The following is a 17,942-nucleotide window of genomic DNA, read 5'->3' as shown; positions in this document are numbered from 1 at the left end:
ACAATTAAACTAGGCCTCCTATTTTTTAAATGGATCTTTAAAAATCCCCTTGTTGCTTGTGAACATGCTAGACGCTCTCTCCTAGTTACTAACCTTTAAGAAAATGGATCACAAACGAATCCCTTTCAGAGCTTTTAAAACAAGCTGGTGCCCGCGTCCCAGCCCCCAGAGACTCATTCATTCGGGGTGGGATCTGGGCCCAGAGCAGACCACCGCTCCCAGCAAACCACGGGGTGGCGGCGCATCTTCTGGAAGCCCGGGGGGCCGCGGGGCAGGGCCGCTGGGGGAAAGGGGGGTCGGGGGAGGGGCTGACGGCGCCACCCCAGGTCCCCGCCCCTCCCTGCCATGTCCTCCCGCAGCGGGGGCTGGTTTGCTCCTCCTCACAGCCCCGCAGGTAAGCGCACCCCTCCACACCCACCTGGCCAGAAGGGCCGCCTGGGTAGCCCAGCACCGGCTTCCTCGGGGAGCAGTGCTCTGACAGTGAATCCAGAGGCCAGAGCTCAGCCTCGGCTGCCCGGATATTGTTTATCGTTTGGAGCTGTGTACTGTTTACGCTGTTTTTCCCTCCGCTCCGAAAGGCATTTTAAGTTCCAAGCCTTTTAAGTCTGAATATATATATATATACATATATATATATATATATACACACACACACACATGTATATATATGTATATGTATATATATGTATATATATACATGTGTATATATATATACATGTGTATATATATATACATGTGTATATATATACATGTGTATATATATATACACACACACACACACACACATACATACAGTTACTCGTAAAGCTACAACTGAATCCTGTGTTCAGAGTGGTGGTCTGATTTGGTTTCCGCACTAGTCCCCTGATAAAAAGGTTCAGATGTCCTAACTCCAGGAAAGAAGGGGAGAGATAAGTAGGTGAAGCTGCCTCTGGGGCGAGCAGCTTATTCCTATAGTTGAAAATCAGGTGGACTCGGCGTGCCCTGCGCCTGAGGTTTGAACCCGCAGTTGTGAAGCCGCCCTATTGCTAGAACTAAACACCTGGCAGCTGACTGGAGTTGTGCAGCACAGGCCCTGACCGTTAAGATTTGGTCTGAAGAGAGAGCTGCTTCACCGAGAAAATTCATCATCAGCAAACGCCAACAGTTTTAAAACTGGGGCTCAGGTAGCTCACCAGACCCTTTCCACATAAGCACGCCCATATTTTAACTGGAACAGCTCAACTAAATAGGTCCTTGATTAATGGGACCCCAAATCGATGGGTCTGGTTGCTAGTGAATGGTTGGTGGGGGTACTTGGAAGGCTGTCACAGGAGGATTGCAACTTGGAAACCAGGCTGGGCAACTCAGCCAGACTCTGTTTCAAAAATGTAAAATAGTTTATAAAGGGATGGGGGTGTAGTTCAGTTGTAGAGTGCTTGCCTAGCATGCTCAGGGGCCTGAGTGTCAATCCCCAGCACTGAAGGGTTTCCTGGGCTGGAAAACTTTTTCCCTCTGCCAATTTAGGTTTGGTGATTAGAGATTTGTCAATTACAAAAGACAAAAGAAAAAGCTTACTGTTATCTCGATAGAAATGCACAAAAGAAGTGGACTCTTAATTAGATGGAGGGGTTAATATGCCTAAATCCGGAGGATGGAGAGGAAAGGGCTTCTATGGGAAGATCAAGTGGTGTCTTCAGGAAAGACAATTGGATTCTTAGAACCAATGAGAGGTAGGAAAGTTTGTGATACAATCTGTTTATGCAGGTGCCAGTGGATCCTCTTTCTGTCCAGTAAAAACCCCAGCGAAGAAATTTATGGTAGTCTTACAGGAGTTGCTGCTTTTAGATAAATAAGCTCTGAAATAAATGAGCTCTTTTTATCTGTTAAATCTCAGATGTCTTCAGTATAAAATTTTTCTATGAAGTCTGGAGGTCCAGTGTAGTTTGCCACAGATAAATGGCTGGAGTGTTGATATTTACTGAGGCAGATGAATGAAAGCTACCTCTATTCTGTCCCTTTACAAAGCAGTATAGGGCCAGGGATTTAGCTCAGTGGTTTTGCTGCCTGCCCTGCAAGTGCAAGGACCTGAGTTCGATCCCCGGTACCAAAAAACAAAAACAAAAACAAAAAACAAAGCAGTATAAAGGGAATAAAACCCAAGTTTAGGCATTGTTTGTGTTTTAGTAAAGAGGACTTTGCTCTACTGTATATGCCCTCATTTCAGCTTTTGATTCTGCCTACCAAGGGTCAGCCCAAGCCAAGTCATTTTCCTTTTTGCTGTTTTACTGGTCAAACCTTTGGTTAGGGTGGATTGGGCTCAGTCCTTAACTTTAAGGAAAACATTGTCACCTTCCTTGCAGACCTACACCACATGACTCTGTAAATGGAAGAAAGATTCCTTTGGTCAAGTCTTGATCTCTAAGGTGAGGAGCTGTCTTGTATCCCTGGTGGGTTTTCAAAAAACTGGGGCCTTCTGTTTATTTTTGTTTGTGAGCAGATGAGTATATCATTAAAACCAAAATACTTCCAATATATACCTACTAGAATTTAAAGAACTGAAGTTATCGTATTAGGGAAGATCTAGATAAGTATCCGTAGAACTACATACAGTCATTTTGGAAAACTTCTACAAAAGCTGATGAGTGTGTATATCCTGTGACCAGAATTTTTCACTTACAGCCATATGCCCAACAGGAATGTGTTCAAAAGACACATACAGGAATGATCACAGCAGTTCCATTCATATAGCCCCAAAGTACAAGCTGTCCAACTGCCCTGCAGCATTAGAATGGATACATTATGTCTGCAAATGGACTACTATAAAACAGTAAGAATGAAGGTTTAACAAGGCCCTGGGTTCAATCCTCGGCACCAGAAAGAGAGAGAGAGGGAAAAAAACCCACAGAAGAGTATACAGTATGATGCCACTTACATAGACAAGTGAAGGGGCAATTGGAAGGGAGCATGAAGGTGGCTGGTAGGTTTGGGGGTTGCTGGTGACTTGGGTGTTGGCTATCCAGGGCGATTTGTGAAAATTCATTAATGTACTGATCTGTGCATTTTCTGTAAGTTTCAATATAGCATTTGCAACAAGAAGCAGGGCTTGGTAAAGCTTCATATCACTCACTCTTTGCTTCAGGAGTAACCATAGCTCCTTTCTGGCTGTCATTGCTACCAGATGCCCACTCAGACTGCCTTGCTTCCTCAGTCACCAAACCTCAACTTCTCTTCTCCAGACCTTCTCTTCTTCCCATCTTCAGGTTCCTTTCTGCTCCTCCTCAAGCCTACCTATATTTGGGGGAGTTGGGGTTTTTTTCCTTGTATTTGTATTTGTTTTTATTAAAATTAATTCTTTTCAAGTTTAATTATTATTAACAAATCCTGAATTCTAGTACAGGCAGAGTATCCCTTATCCCAAATACTTGGGACCAGCCAGGTGCATTGTCACTATCCTTCTAATTCCAGCACTTGGGAGGCTGAAGCAGGAGGATCGCCTTAAGTTTGAGGCCAGCCTGGGCTACTATGTAGTGAGTTCAAGGCCAGCCTGAACTATATAGAAAGACCCTGTGTCATAACCAAACCAAACAAACAAAAAAATTGGGACCAGAAGTATTTTGGAATATGTACATACACAGAATGTGATATTTTTTGGATGGAACCTCAGTGTAAGCATCAGTTTCATTTATGCTTCATAAATGCCTTCCATACATAACCTGAAGGCAATTGGATACAGTAGTTTTCATAATGTTGCCTGTGAATAATAAGTTGTATGGTGTCGAATTTTTCACTTGAACATTCTGGATTTTTGGATTAGAGATGTTAAGTCTATAGTCTGCCAAGGCAAGGTAGAAATATGATTTTTTTTTTCTGTATAGGGAATTGAACCCAAGGCCTTCACACTGAGCTACATCCTCAGTGTAACTTTTAAAATTATCTTTTGATTTTGAAATAGGGTCTGGCTAACTAGCTAAGTGGCCCAGGCTGGGCTTGAACTTGCAGTCTTCCTGCCTCAGTCTCCCAGATTGCTGGGATTACAGGGTGTCACCACACCTAGCTTGAAACGTGATAATTTAAAAATTTATTTTTCATCTTCTAAGCACTGTTTTATAGTAAAAAATACTATTTGGTCCTAAGTATTCTTATATGCAAATAATTTGTACTGCAGGTGGTTTTTATTTTCCTGACATCTACGTTATACAACTCTAATCACTAAATTCTTCCTCATCACTGAAATATGTGCTCTTCTTCATCCTCCGGCTCCGTGGATCCTCTCGGTTGAGGGGTCCCCTGCACTGGGGACTTGTTCTGTTCTTCAGTCTTGGCTTGCTGGGCGCGATGGCTTGGCTGAGACTGTCGAGAGCCGGGTCTTCCCCTTCGTCTTCACTTTCTGCTATGTCCTCAATTTTTTCCGGTTTAGCAATTTTCTTTTTCTTCTTTTTTTCTTTCTTCTTTGGAGGCTCACGTTCTCCAAGCATGTTTTTCGGACAGGCATAACTTGTGTCCGCTTTCCCCACATTCGTAACACTTTGATTTATCAAAGTAGTTTCGCCTTCGGATGAATTCAGCCACTCTCCCATTGTCAATATAGCAATGCTTGCTTTTACCACTCTACCAAACAACTGTTTGTTGTTTATGGCTCTGGTGCAGTTTTGTGCAGAGTCTTTATCCAAAAATAATATAAATGTAACCCTTTTACTCTTCCTCAAATCTTTGTCTTTCATTATAGTAGCCTTCACATACTTGGAAAATATCCGGTATAAGTCGTTGTTTGTCAAGGAGAAGGGCAAGTTGGACACACACTGTGCTCTTACTTGGAGCCAGGCCACCGCTCATTTCTTCAGGGACGGCGGCCCTGGCGCAGGGGGTTTCAACCCCCTTTTCCTCGCCCCTCACAGTGGCCTGAGTACCCCGTGCCCGGGTGGGGTTGGCGCAGAGCCCAGGGAGGGGGGTTGTCGTGGCAGCGGAGGGGCCCTGTGCAGCTCCCTTAGGTCCAGGCTGCACTGGTGGGTGAGTCTGGGATTTGTTTTTTTAAATGTAGTCAATTTGGGGGATGAAGTAGAATAGAAAAAAATTCCATTTATTAATCTCTGCAGTTGATGGTTGAGCACTGGTCACCCTTACGGTGCCTGTGCTGAAGTGTTGTGTTTAACATCGAAGATCTGTTGGCCCTATTTCCACATTATAGACTGATTTATTTACCTAATATTAAGCTTTTTTTTTTTTTTTTTTTTTTTTTTTAGTACCGGGGATCAAAGTCGGGTCCTTGCACTTGCGAGACAGGCGGCAGAACCACTGAGCCAAATCCCCAGCCCTATATTAAGCTTTTAAAAAGCTTTTTGAGATAGCTGTAGATTCACATATAAATGTAAGAGATTAGAGATCCCGTATATTCTTTACCCAGTTTCTCTCTAAAATCGTCAAAACTGTATTCTATTACAACCAGAAATCAGCACTGATATAGTCAAGAAATAGAACATCCCCTTCACCACCAGGATCAAATTGTCACACCCACTTCCCTCTCACTCCCACCGCCCTTAGCCCCTGGCAGCTGCTATTCTCCAGTTGTCATTTCATTATTTCAAGAATATTATATAATTGGGAATATTTAACGTATAACCTTCAGGGACTGGCTTTTTCAGCATAATTCTGTGGAGATTCAGCTATACACAACTATTGTTGTGTATCAATAGTTCAATTTCTATTGCCAAGTAGTATTCCAGGTTATGGATGTACCAGGCTGCTTCGCCATTTACTTCTGAAAGATATCTGGATTGTTTCTAGTTTGGGGCTACTAACAAAGCTGCTGTAAACGATTCATGTGCAGGCTATTGTGTAAACATGTCATTTTCCCTGGATAAATGCCAAGGAGTACAATTAAAGGGTTGTATGGTTATGTGTTTAGTTTTCTGGGTTTTTTTGGTACCAGGGTCTAAAGTCAGGGCCTTGCACTTGCGAGGCAGGTGGCGGAACCACTGAGCTAAATCCTCGGCCCTATGTGTTTAGTTTTGTTGTCATTTTTGGTGCTACGGATGGAAACCTAGGGCCTCACACATGCTAGACAAGTGTTCTACCACCAAGCTATACCCCCAGCCCCTGTTCTGTGTTTTACGGAGCTACAAAACTTTTTTCTAGAACAGGTGTACTATTTTACATTTCCACCAAAATGCATAAATGGTCCTTTTCTCTGAATCCTCACTAGCATTGATATTGTCAGTACTTTTGATATTTTCCATTCTGATAGTGTACAGTACAATCTTATTGTGGTTTTTATTTGCATTTCTTTAATTGCTATTGTTGAAAATTTTGTCAAGCATAGTTTGCCATTTGTATATCTTCTTCAGTGAAACGTTTATTTTTGCACATTTTCTAACTGGGTCGTTTCTTTTTTATCACATAGCTATCCTTTAATCACTATTTTATAGAGTAGTTTTAAATTACTCAAATAGTACAGAAAATTGATCAGAGAGTAGAGTTCCATAGAGCCTTTCAATACCCCTTACTGTGTTTCCCTTATATTTGATACAATTGAGCAATAGTATCCTGCTTTGTTATTAACTAAAGCCTGTAATTTACATTCAAGTTCCCTCTTTGTGTTGTATGCTTTTATTTTTATTTTTTTGGTACCGGGGATTGAACTCGGGACCTTGTGCTTGTGAGACAGGCAGCAGCACTGCTGAGCTAAATCCGTGGCCCTATTTTTATATTTTGACAAATTCATAATATCATGTAACCACAATCCTAGTGTCATATAGAATTTAACGGCCTTAAAAACTGCATGTGTTCAGCCCATGATTCCTTCCTTCTCCCTTGAAGCCCTGGCAGCCATTGATCTTTTTATTCTCTGGAGTTGTTTTTCCAAAATGTCATATAGTTAGATTCAGACAGGCTTTTTTTCATTCAGCAGTATACATTTAGGGGTCCTTCATGTCTTTTTCTGGCTTCATAGCTCACTTCATTTTATCATGAAATCATATTCCATTATGGTATAGATCTACCACATTTTGTGGAGATTTTTTTCTTCATTTACCTGCTGAAGGACATTTGATTATATCCTATTTTTTGGCAATTATGAAGAACTGCTATAAATATTCATTGCAGGTTTTCTGTGAACATGTTTTCAGTTCATTTGGGTAAATATGTATAAGCATGATTGTTGAATTGTATGCTAAAACTGCCTATAACTTTTATTTTTCACAGTGCTGCGAATCAAACCCAGGACCTTGTGCCTGCTGAGCAGGCATCCTGCCCTGAGCCACATCCCCCAGCCCGCTTTGGACAGTGTCATGAGATGGTGAGGCTGGGCAGTGAATATTGCATTTCTACTTCAGTGAGTTTCAGTGAGACAGTGTTGCTCTGTGTCCTTGTCAGTATTTGCTATTGTTAATGTTCTGGATTTTCACCATTCTAAGGTGTTCAGGAGTATTCTGTTGTTTTCATTTGCAGTTCTCTAGTAACATGGCATATACATCTTTTTACTTGCTTATTTTCCATCTGTGTCTTCTTTGGTGGGGTGTCTGGTTAGAAAATGGCTGTAGGTCATCTGCCCATTTTCTATTTGTGTTGATAGTTTTCTTCATTCTCTCTTTTTTCCTCCCCTGGTACTGGGATTAAAGTCACACTGAGCTATGCTGAGCTACCTTCCCAGCACTTTTGTAAAATTTTATATTTTGAGACAGGGTCTCAGTAAGTTGCTAAATTGCCCAGGCTGGGCTCACTTGCTGTCCTCCTGCCTCACCCTCCCAGAGTGCTAGGATTATAGACAAGCGTAACCATAGCCAGGTGACAGTTTTAATTATTAAATTTGAAGAGTGTTTTTGTGTGTGTGTATGTGTGTGTGTGTGTGTGTGTGTGTGTGGCTGGCACTGTTCCTGTTGTATTTAAAAAGTCATTTCTAAACTCTGGTTCACCTAGATCTTTTCCTAATTTACCTTATAGAAGTGTTACAATTTTGTATTTTAAACTAGTGGTTATGGTTTTGTGTTTTGGTCATGACCAGTTTTGAGTTAGTTTTTGTGTGGGCCCTCTCTCTCTCCACTGTTTGTGGAAAAGTGGCTCAGTGGAAAAAAGTCTTTTCCACAAATGGTGCTGGGGAAAAAAAGATAGTCTTTTTTTCCACTGAATCACTTTAGCTTCTTACATCATTTTCTAATGTTGAGGCAACCTTGTGAACCTAGAATAAATCTCACCTGGTTATGGTATATAATTCATGGTAGACACTTTTTTTTTATCCAATTTGCTACTAGGACTTTTTCATCTTTGTTCATTAGCTATATTTTGGTCTGTAGCCCTCCTTGCTTCTGTCTTCCTTCCCTTCTTCTACCCTCCCTCCATCCTATCTATCTGTGTATCTGTATATCTAGAGACAAGGGCTATGTAGTTTAGGCTGGTCTTAAACTCATTATGTAACCCAGGAACTTGCCTCAGCCTCCTGAGTGGTGGGATTAGAGATGTATGCCACCACACCCAGCAGCAGTTTTCCTTTCATGTAAAGTCTTTATTTGATACATTATTGTGCTCATAGAAATCCTTCTGCTTTTATTTTCTGGAACACCACTGTAGAAAACTGGTATCAATTCTGCCTTAAATATTTGGTAGAATTTATCAGTGAATCCATCCATGCCTGGTGCTATTTTAGGAATTATTGATTCAATTTCTTCAATATCTACCTGAGTCTATTCAGACATCTCTGTTTTAGTAGATTGGTCCTTTAAGGAATTGATGTTTCAGCTATTAAATTTGTAGGCATAGAGCTGTTAAGATTCCTTTTATATTCTTTTTTTTTTTGTACAGGGGATCGAACTTGGGACCTTGTGCTTTTGAGCCGGGCAGCGGAACCACTGAGCTAAATTCCCGGCCCTCTTTTTATATTCTTAAGAGGAGTACAAAAGTATTCCATTTTGAGCACATCCTTGCCAACATTTTTTTTTGTAGCCATCCAAATGGGCATGATTCTATCTTTTTACTTTTAACCTATTTGTTTTTATATTTAAAGTGGGTTTCTTTACATAACATGTAGGTGAGTCTCAATTTTAAAAATCTTAAATATTGGCTTATTTAGACCATCTACATTTAAAGTGAATGTTCATAGTTGGATTAGTATTTGCCACATTTACAGCTGTTTTCTATTTATTGTTCTCATTTAAAAAGACTTCTTTTTCTATCTTCTCTGTGTTTTCTTTGAGCATATTATTACAACTATTTTCTCTTCTCATAATATCAGTTTTATTTCATTAAATCTTTTGGTGGTGTCTCTAAAGTTGGCAGTTTACTTTTACCCTCATCCTAAAATCCACTTCCAAATAATACTGATGCAGGAGATTAGGGCACAAACGCTGGCTGGACAAGTGGGTGTGACTTGCCAATCATGGCAATCTAGGGTATTCACAGAAAAAGTTCCCAAAGCCCTTTGCCCAGGACCAATCACAGTGTACTATCTTCAGTTCTTGACAGAACTCAAGCAGGTTTCTGATAGGTTGGCCTAGACCTCGTGTCAGCCTGAGGGACTACAGGATACAAAGGACTGCAGCCATTATTGTGCCTTTTCACAGTGGTCCACTCTCACCCTCTACAGTGTACTGATTTTCCTACTTCTAATTGGCTTGCACTCACTCTGCAGAACAGGTTTCTTTTCCTATCTTTAATAAATGTAAAACCTTGCTACCTTTTGCACTTGTCTTGACCAATTCTTTGTTCAGGACAGAACCTAGAAAACACTTCTGGGAGACCCCAGAACCCAGTAACAATACTACCATTTCATGAATAGGGCAGCTACTTTGTAACAGTATTTTCAATTTCTGCCTCCTATCCCTTACATCATGTTTTCCATTCATTTCATTTATATGTAAGTAACAGTGATGGCGAACCTTTTAGAGCTTTCGATGATAGTCTGCTGCAGCATGCATGCTATAGGTAGGTTTGCCACCACTGAATACATTATTCTATTGTTATTTTTGAAGTTACTAGCATAGTAATACAAGTCTTATTTTACCTTCTGTATCTTCTCATGCTTTTCTTTATGTAGATAAGTTCTTTATTATGTCATTTTCCTTCCCTTGAAAACTTTGTTAGTACATGTTTGCAGTACATAATGATTACATTTACTGTGGAGAGTCAGTACATGTACACAATCATTCTTTTTTTTAATCCTCTCTTCCTCCTCTCCCTCCTAGCTCCTTCCAACTCTTGGTCCCCTTTCAATTTGAAAAAGCTCTATTTTCATCATCATTTCCTCCTTTAATTCTTTTTTTCATCCCTCTCCCCTCATCATTCCCCCCTTCCTCCATCTCGTTCCCCCATCCATTTGAAAAATCTTCCTACTTCCTATTTGTCTAAGTTTCTCATATAAGAGAAACCATGCAATATTTAAGCTTGAGTCTGACATTTCACTTAACATGTCTTGACACTTCACTTAACATTATGTTCTCAAGTTGTATCCATTTTCCTACAAATGCCTCATGTTTATCTTTATGGCATAGTACTCCATTGCTGAAAATACATTTTCTTTATCCATTCATCTGCTGATGGGCATATAGGCCATTTCTAAGATCTAGCTATTATGAATTGTGCTGCTATAAATACGGGTATGCATGTATCCCTGTAGCATGATGACTTTAACTCTTTTGGGAAGATAACTAGAAGGGAATAGCTGGGTCAATCAGAATTTCTGATTTTTAGTTTTTTGAAGAATCTCAACAGTGATTTCCATGGTGGTTTTACTAGTTTACACTCCCCAATGCAGAAGGGTTCCTTTTCCCTCACATCCTCACCAGCATTTGTTATTGTCGGATTTCTTGATGATAGCCATTCTTTCTGGGGTAAGAAGATGTCTCAGTGTTGTTTTAATTTGCATTTCTTTGATAGCCAGCAATGTTGAATATTTTTCATGTATCTATTGGCCATTTGTACTTCTGAGTATTTGTTATTCATTCTGGTTGCCCATTTTTTGTTTTTATAATTTTGGGTAGTCTAATTTTTTTGAGTTCTTTATATATTATAGATGTCAGTCCTCTGTCCAAGCAATAGCTGGCAGTTTTCTCCATTATATAGGTTGTCTGTTCACTCTTGGTTTTTTCCTTTGCTCTGCAGCTTTTTAATTTGATATGATCACATTTGTTGATTCTTGGTATTATTTCATGTGCCACTGAAGTTCTGTTTAGAAAGCTTTTGTCTATGTGTGTATCTTCAAGAGCCTTACCTTTTATCTTCAAGATTTTAACATGCAGATCTTTGATCCATTTTTATTTTAGTTTAGTACACAGTGAGATATATGAGTCTCGACTCTGCATATGGATATCCAGTTTTCCCAGCACCATTTATTAGTGAGGCTTTCTTTCCTCCAGTGTATGTTTTTTGGCCACTTTCTCAAAGATCAGACAGCTGAATGTGCTGGGGTTGTATCTGCTTCCATTGTTCTGTTCCATTGACCCATATACCTTTTTCTGTGCCAGTACCATGCTGTTTTTAATCACTGTAGCTTTGTAGTTTAAGTTCAAATCAGGGATTATATACCTCCCATTTTGCTTTGGTTATCCAGGATTGCTTTTGCTATCCTGTGTCTCTTCTGGTTCCATATAAATTTTAGGATTTTTTTTCCCTAGATCTGTGAGTAGTGGTGTTGGTATTTTGATTGGGATTGCATTAAATCTATGTATCAGTTTTGGAAGTATGGCCATTTTGATTGTACTGTTTCTACCTCTCTAGAATGGGATATCTTTCCATTTTCTAGTGTCCTCCTTAATTTCTTTTTTTCTCTGGAAACTCTGAATATTCAGCAAAGCAAGTCTACTAAGGACACATTCTCTGGTTTTGTCTGAGTCTATAATTTTTTTGAGACAAGGTCTCACTATGTAGTTCATACTGGCCTCGAACTCGTGGTGATCCTCCTGCCTCGGCCTCCTGAGTGCTGGAATTACAGTTGTGCACCAGCATATTTAGCTGAGAGTCTTTCTTTCTCCCTCATTTTTGCAAAAAAAAATTTCTCTGGATACAGAATTCTAGTTTGATGGATGTTATTTCATCATTTCACAATTTTTTTACTCCATTTTTTCTTTGCTTTCATGCTTTGTGAAGAAAATCTAATGTAAGGTATTTTTCCCCCCTTTGGCTTTTTTCAAAATGTTTTCAATTTTCTATAGTTTGATAGACCTAGTGTAGATTTTGTTATTTATACTGCTTGGTGTTCTTTCAGCTTCCTGGTGTAGTGTCTGACGTTAACTGGAAAATTTTTAGTCTTTATTTAAACCACTTCTTTCTCTGTATTGTAACATTTATGCTTGTAGCATTTATGTTAAACTTTTCCTAATTGTCCCATAGTTCTTAATCGTTTTTCACTCCTTTTTCTTCCTCTCTCTGCTTTATTTTGGGAAGTTTCTATTGATTTATCTTCTAACTCTGATTGCCTTGTTCAGTCTGCTGGTAAGCCCATCAGTTTTTTGGGGGCAGTGTTGTTTTTTGAGACAGGGTTCAGGCTGGCCCTGAACTTACTATGTAGTCCAGGCTGGCCTTAAACTCACAGCGATCCTCCTGCCTCAGCCTCCCAAGTGCTGAGGATTACAGGTGTGGGCCACCACACCCTGGCCATTTCTTATGAACGTAATCATATGTATTGTCTATGACTGGCTTTTTTTCCACTTAGCAGGAGGTTTTTAAGGTACATCCATATTGTAGTATGTATCAGTACTTCAATCCTGCCCCCCTTCTTTCCTCTCTGTGGCCAAATAATATTGTATTATATGGCTATACCATGTTTTTCGTTTGCACATTTGTCAGCAAATAGGCATTTGGGTTGTTTTAATACATTACCTATTGTGAATAGTGCTGTTATAAACATTTGTGTCCAAGTTTTTGTGTGGATATGATTGTATTAAATACCTAGAAGTATCCTACAAAATACCTAGAATATTAATACCTAGAAGTGGGATTGGTGGGCCATCTGATGTGTTTAACTTTATAAGAAACTATCATAGTATTTTTCAAAGTAGCTGTACTATTTTGCATTCCAAACAGCAGCACATCAGCCCCTGGTGCTTCTTCATCAGCAGTCAGGACTGTCTGTGTCTGTTACTTTTCTCTCGTTGCTGAGACAAAATACCTGACACCCAAAGTTGGAGAGTCAGGGGTTTATTTGGCTTATAGTTTTTAGAGGTTTCAGTCCATAACTGGCTGGCTCCAAGGCAGGGATGACAAACGGGCATCGAAGAGGAGAAACAACACTGCATGCACAAGGTAGCAAAGGCAACAAGAGACCTTTACTGCATCCTTCTGCCTCTTTTATCCCATCCAGACTAAGGGATGAGAGTGGTGCTAAACCACTCATTCACATGTAGTAGTTTAGTAATCACATGCCCTTAATCCCAGCACCACACATTCCAGATTCAGTTACCTCTGACCACATGAGGCGTTGTGGGGCGGTGGGGGTTGGGGGGAGGACATCCAGACCCAAACCATAACAGTCTGTAAAACTAGAGCTTGGCATGGTGGCACAGGCTGATAATCCCAGCTACTTGGGAGGATGAAACAGAAGGGTCACAAGTTTGAGTAATTTAGTAAGACACTTGTCTCAAGATAAATAAAAAGGGCTGAGAATATAGCTCAGTAGTGGAGTGCATGCCTAGCATGCATGAGGCCTTGCTTCAACTTCCAGTAGCAAGGTGGGTAACAGACTCACAGTGTTCTGCTAAATGTGGGATGGTAGTGATACACCACTACACACCCATTAGAAAAGAAGCATTTCATGTGCTTATTTGCCTTCTTTGAAAGTGTTTCACCCATTTTTAAATTGGGTTTTCAGGGCTGGGGATTTAGCTCAGTGGTTCTGCTGCCTGCCTTGCAAGTGCAAGGTTCTGAGTTCGATCCCCAGTACCCCGCCCCCCCCAAAAAGAGTGCTACCTAAATTGGGTTTTCTGAGTTCTGACAGTTCATTCTTGACATAGCCAAGATGTAAGCCACGTGATTTGCAAATGTTTTCTGTGGTTCATTCTTTTAGAAACATCTTTCATACAGTGGAAGTTCTTAATTTTTAAAACTCCACATTGTTTTTCTTTCATGATTTGTGCTTTTAGTCTTCTGTTGACACCGAGGAAAAAACCAACTCAGACTCATTTCCTCCTACTATACTCTCACAGTCACTTCTGACATCAGATGCATGGGGTTTTCTCCCATATATGTACCATGTAAGCAATTAATTCTGCAGTGGACACAAGCTAGGTGTCCTCTAACTCAATTCAGTTCTGATACTGCATACTGGGAGATAACATCAGATCCCAGAAGTTGAGAGTTCAATCCCCTAAGAATGCCTCCCTATCCCCACCCCCCAACTTTGGGTGCCTCAGGTGGTTTTACCTGGGCTTCTGACTGACCAGCTTTAAATTGGGGTTCCCACAACCTCTTCCTGGGGTAGGGGTTTAGGGGCTCACAGAACTCAGGAAAACACATTTGTACTTTTTAAGATACTACAAAGGCTACAAATTGAGGCACATGGTGAGGAATGGGGGAAAGGGCTTGGAACTTCCATGCCCTCTCCCTTACCCTTCAGAAATTTTCATATGTCCAGCTATCAGGAAACCCTCCGAACCCTGTTCTTTTTTTAAATGGAGACTTCATTGTGTTAACAGGCATGACTACTGGATAGCATGGACAACATGGTAGAAATGGGATTGGCCAAATTGGCCTGATGCAATTCTGAAAGACTGAGCAGGAGAGCCCAGCAAGGCTTATCTGGTTAGCATTCTTCTTGGCTTCTCTGTAACACTTTCCTCCAGGGTAGGGCAAAACACTCTTCTGGAAGGAAGAGGACTTCAGATGACCTGCCTCTGGGAAGAAATTCTAAACATTGTCATATCACAGTTATATCTAAGAATTCTTTCCTTAACTCAAGATCACAACTTTTTAAAATGTTCTCTTGTAGTTTTAGGTTTAAAATACATGTCCATGACTAATTCTGAGTTAAATTTTGCCTAAGGTATGAATTGTGTATGGAAGATTGTAAGCATATGGACACCTAGTTTTAGTACCTTTGTGGAAAACTGACTATATAATTGTGGGTATATTTGCAGGCAGTTCTATTCCACTGACCTATCTTTATGGGTCAAGATGCTGTCTTGATCATGATCATTTTATAATAAGCTTTGAAATTTGGTGGTGTAAGTCTTCTACCTTTTTTAGTTGTTTTACTCTGGTTCCTCTGCCTTTCCATATCAATTTTAGATTTAGCTCATTGATTTTTTACTTTTTTTTTGTACCAGGAATTGAACTCAGGGCCTCACATTTGCCAGGCAGGCGGTGCACTGCTGAGCTATATCCTCAGCCCTAGCTCATGGATTTCTATTAAAAAAATTTGCAAGGATTTTGACTGGAATTGCTTTAGCAGATCTAGAGTCTGCTGGGAGTCATCACAATACTGAAGTTTAAATCCATGAACTTGATGCATCTCTCCATTTGTCAAGGTCCTTTTTACTTCTTTCATTATTTTGTAGTGCCTTCAGCATTCATAACTTTTACATATTTTGTAAAACTTGTACCTAAGCAGCTCAAGGATTTTGGTGCTATAACATACAGCACATTAAAAAATTAATTTTCCAATTTTTTATTGCCAGTATATAGAAATAAAATTTTTTGTATACTGACCTTACATCTCACATAACTGGTTAATTCTCCTATCTTTTTTGGGAGGTGGGGTTCTCAGGACCTTGTGCTTGCGAGGTAGGCGCAGCACCACTGAGTTAAATCCCCAGCTCTCTCCTAGCTTTTTGAAAAGACAGAGTAAATAGATTATCATATTCATAAGTATAGCTTTCTAATTTTTATGATAACTTTTTTATTGCCTTATTGCAGTTGCTAGGACCAAGTATACTGTTGAGTGGAGAAGTGGATACTATATGTAATTTCAATTTCTTGAAATTTGCCAAGATTTACATTATGGCTCAGTATATGGTTTTTTGGTAAATGTCTCATGAGCTATTGAGGATTGTACCCTATAGTTGTTGGGTATATCTAGATCACAATACATGTCACTAAGTTACACTAATTGTATTATTAAAATTGTCTATATACTACTACATTTTTTTTCCTTTGGGTCCACTTGTTCTATTGAGAGAGGTTAAGATACCATTGTCGGGCCGGGGATTTAGCTCAGTGGTGCCGCAGCCTGCCTTGAAAGTGGAAGGTCCCGAGTTTGATCCCTGGTACAAAAAAAAAAAAAAGATATCATTGTCTTGGATTTGTCTGTTTGCTTTATGAATTTTTTTTTTTCCGGCACCGGGGATCGAACTCAGGTCCTTTCGCTTGCAAGACAAGCTGCTTTATGAATTTGTTTTGACAAGGTTTCACCCTATTTGTAGTCCAGGCTAGCCTCAAACTCATGAACCTCTTGGCTCAGCCTCCCAAGTGCAGGGGTTACACACATGTGCCACCATGCCCAGCTGCTTTATGTATTTTGAAGTGTATGCCAGAGTTGCTGTATTCTAATTAACTGACTCTTGTATGATTCTGATATCCCTCTTTATTGCAAGTAATACTTCATGCCTGGAGGTTTCTTCTCAAAGTAATATAACCCAGGCCAGCTGCTGGCTTTGGTTTCTCCTTCACAGGTCTTTAGCCTTCTCCCATTGTGTATGGGACTCAGTAAATGATCAGTAAATGCTGTGCTGTCACTTAATTTTCCATTTTAAAAATGTGAATTAACCATATGTATGTGTATATATATCCATTATATATTTATTTTTTGGGGGGCGTATCGGGGATTGAACTCAGGACCTTGCGTTTGTGAGGCAGGCACGGTGCCATAGTGCTAAATCCCCGACCCTCCATTATATATTTATAATATCCATTTATATATCCACTAACGTTGTTTTTGACCGATTTGGATCTATACTTATGTGGTGTGAAACTATGTTTTCATTCATTGTTGTTGAGATTCATACATGTTTTACTACGTACTGATTTCTTACTGCTTGATAGTATTCTATCATACAAACTAGTGGTGGTAAACCTCTGGCATTTGTGCCACAGCGGGCTGTTTGTATCATTGAAAGCTCTGAAAGGTTCGCCATCACTGACATAAATAAATGCCAGATCACATGTAGTATCAAAACTTTAAACATGATTACATTTGTCTCTAGTTTTGACCTTTCCTTTCTGAGCTCCAGACTCCTTTATCTGAGTGCCAATTCAACATCTCTATTTTGACATCCACTAGGCATCTCAAATTTAAGATGAAAATAACTTTTGCCTATTCTTCACCCTTTGCTCGGATGTGCTACTTTTTCAGTCTTTTCCATCTCTTCTGCAACATCATTCTACAAGATATACAAGACTCAAAATCAAGCTGGAAACAAACTTGGTCTTGTGTTAACATAGTAGAGGTTAAGTCAGAAAGATGGCAGGGGAGACAACTTGCAGGCCTTTGATTAAGTTTGATCAGAATGTGATCAGAAGCCTCTGGAAGGTTTGGCAAGTGGAAGACCACTTAGAAGCTAGCTGTCTAGAAGTAAAATGGTGGTGAAACTACAGTGGTAGCTATGGAGATGGGGAAAGGTATAGAGATTTGAAATATGTTTTGTAGTCAGAGAAAGTAAACGGTGGATTTGATGCAGGGATCTGCAAGAACCAGATATGTCAACAGTTTTTTTTTAAATCTTAGATTTTTTTCATTTTGTGTTCCATGATTTCTGCCTGCTCTTTCATATTTTCAACCAGTTCCTCTCTCTGCATCCCACTGATTTTGTAAAATCAACACTTGAGTTCACAAATTATCTCAACTGTGTATAATCTCCATAACTATTTCTCATTTTTTTTTCCCGATTTGTCCCAAGGGTTGGTAATGTTTTCCTTGTTTTTATATCTAACTATCTTTAACATACTATTTTATGGTCTTCCAGATTATTCTATTTGTACCTTCAGATTCTAACTGTAAATGATGTGTAAACTGCCCTTGTGGTAATCCTATGGGGCCCTATCTCAAA

The 17,942-nt window shown here is 39.8% G+C and overlaps 1 pseudogene; it reads right to left on the bottom strand.

Moving 5' to 3' along the window:
• Positions 1–4,184: 4,184 nt before the first annotated feature.
• On the bottom strand, positions 4,185–4,559 carry LOC147825652 (zinc finger CCHC-type and RNA-binding motif-containing protein 1 pseudogene; annotated as a pseudogene).
• Positions 4,560–17,942: the final 13,383 nt, after the last annotated feature.

The sequence above is a fragment of the Heterocephalus glaber genome, unplaced genomic scaffold (assembly GCF_053883595.1).
Source record: "Heterocephalus glaber isolate CG9 unplaced genomic scaffold, H.glaber_assembly_v1.0 deba00001497, whole genome shotgun sequence".
In the NCBI taxonomy this organism is placed as follows: Eukaryota; Metazoa; Chordata; class Mammalia; order Rodentia; family Bathyergidae; genus Heterocephalus; species Heterocephalus glaber.
The sequence above is the reverse complement of the archived record's forward strand: the minus strand, read 5'-3'. Positions and strand labels throughout refer to the sequence as shown.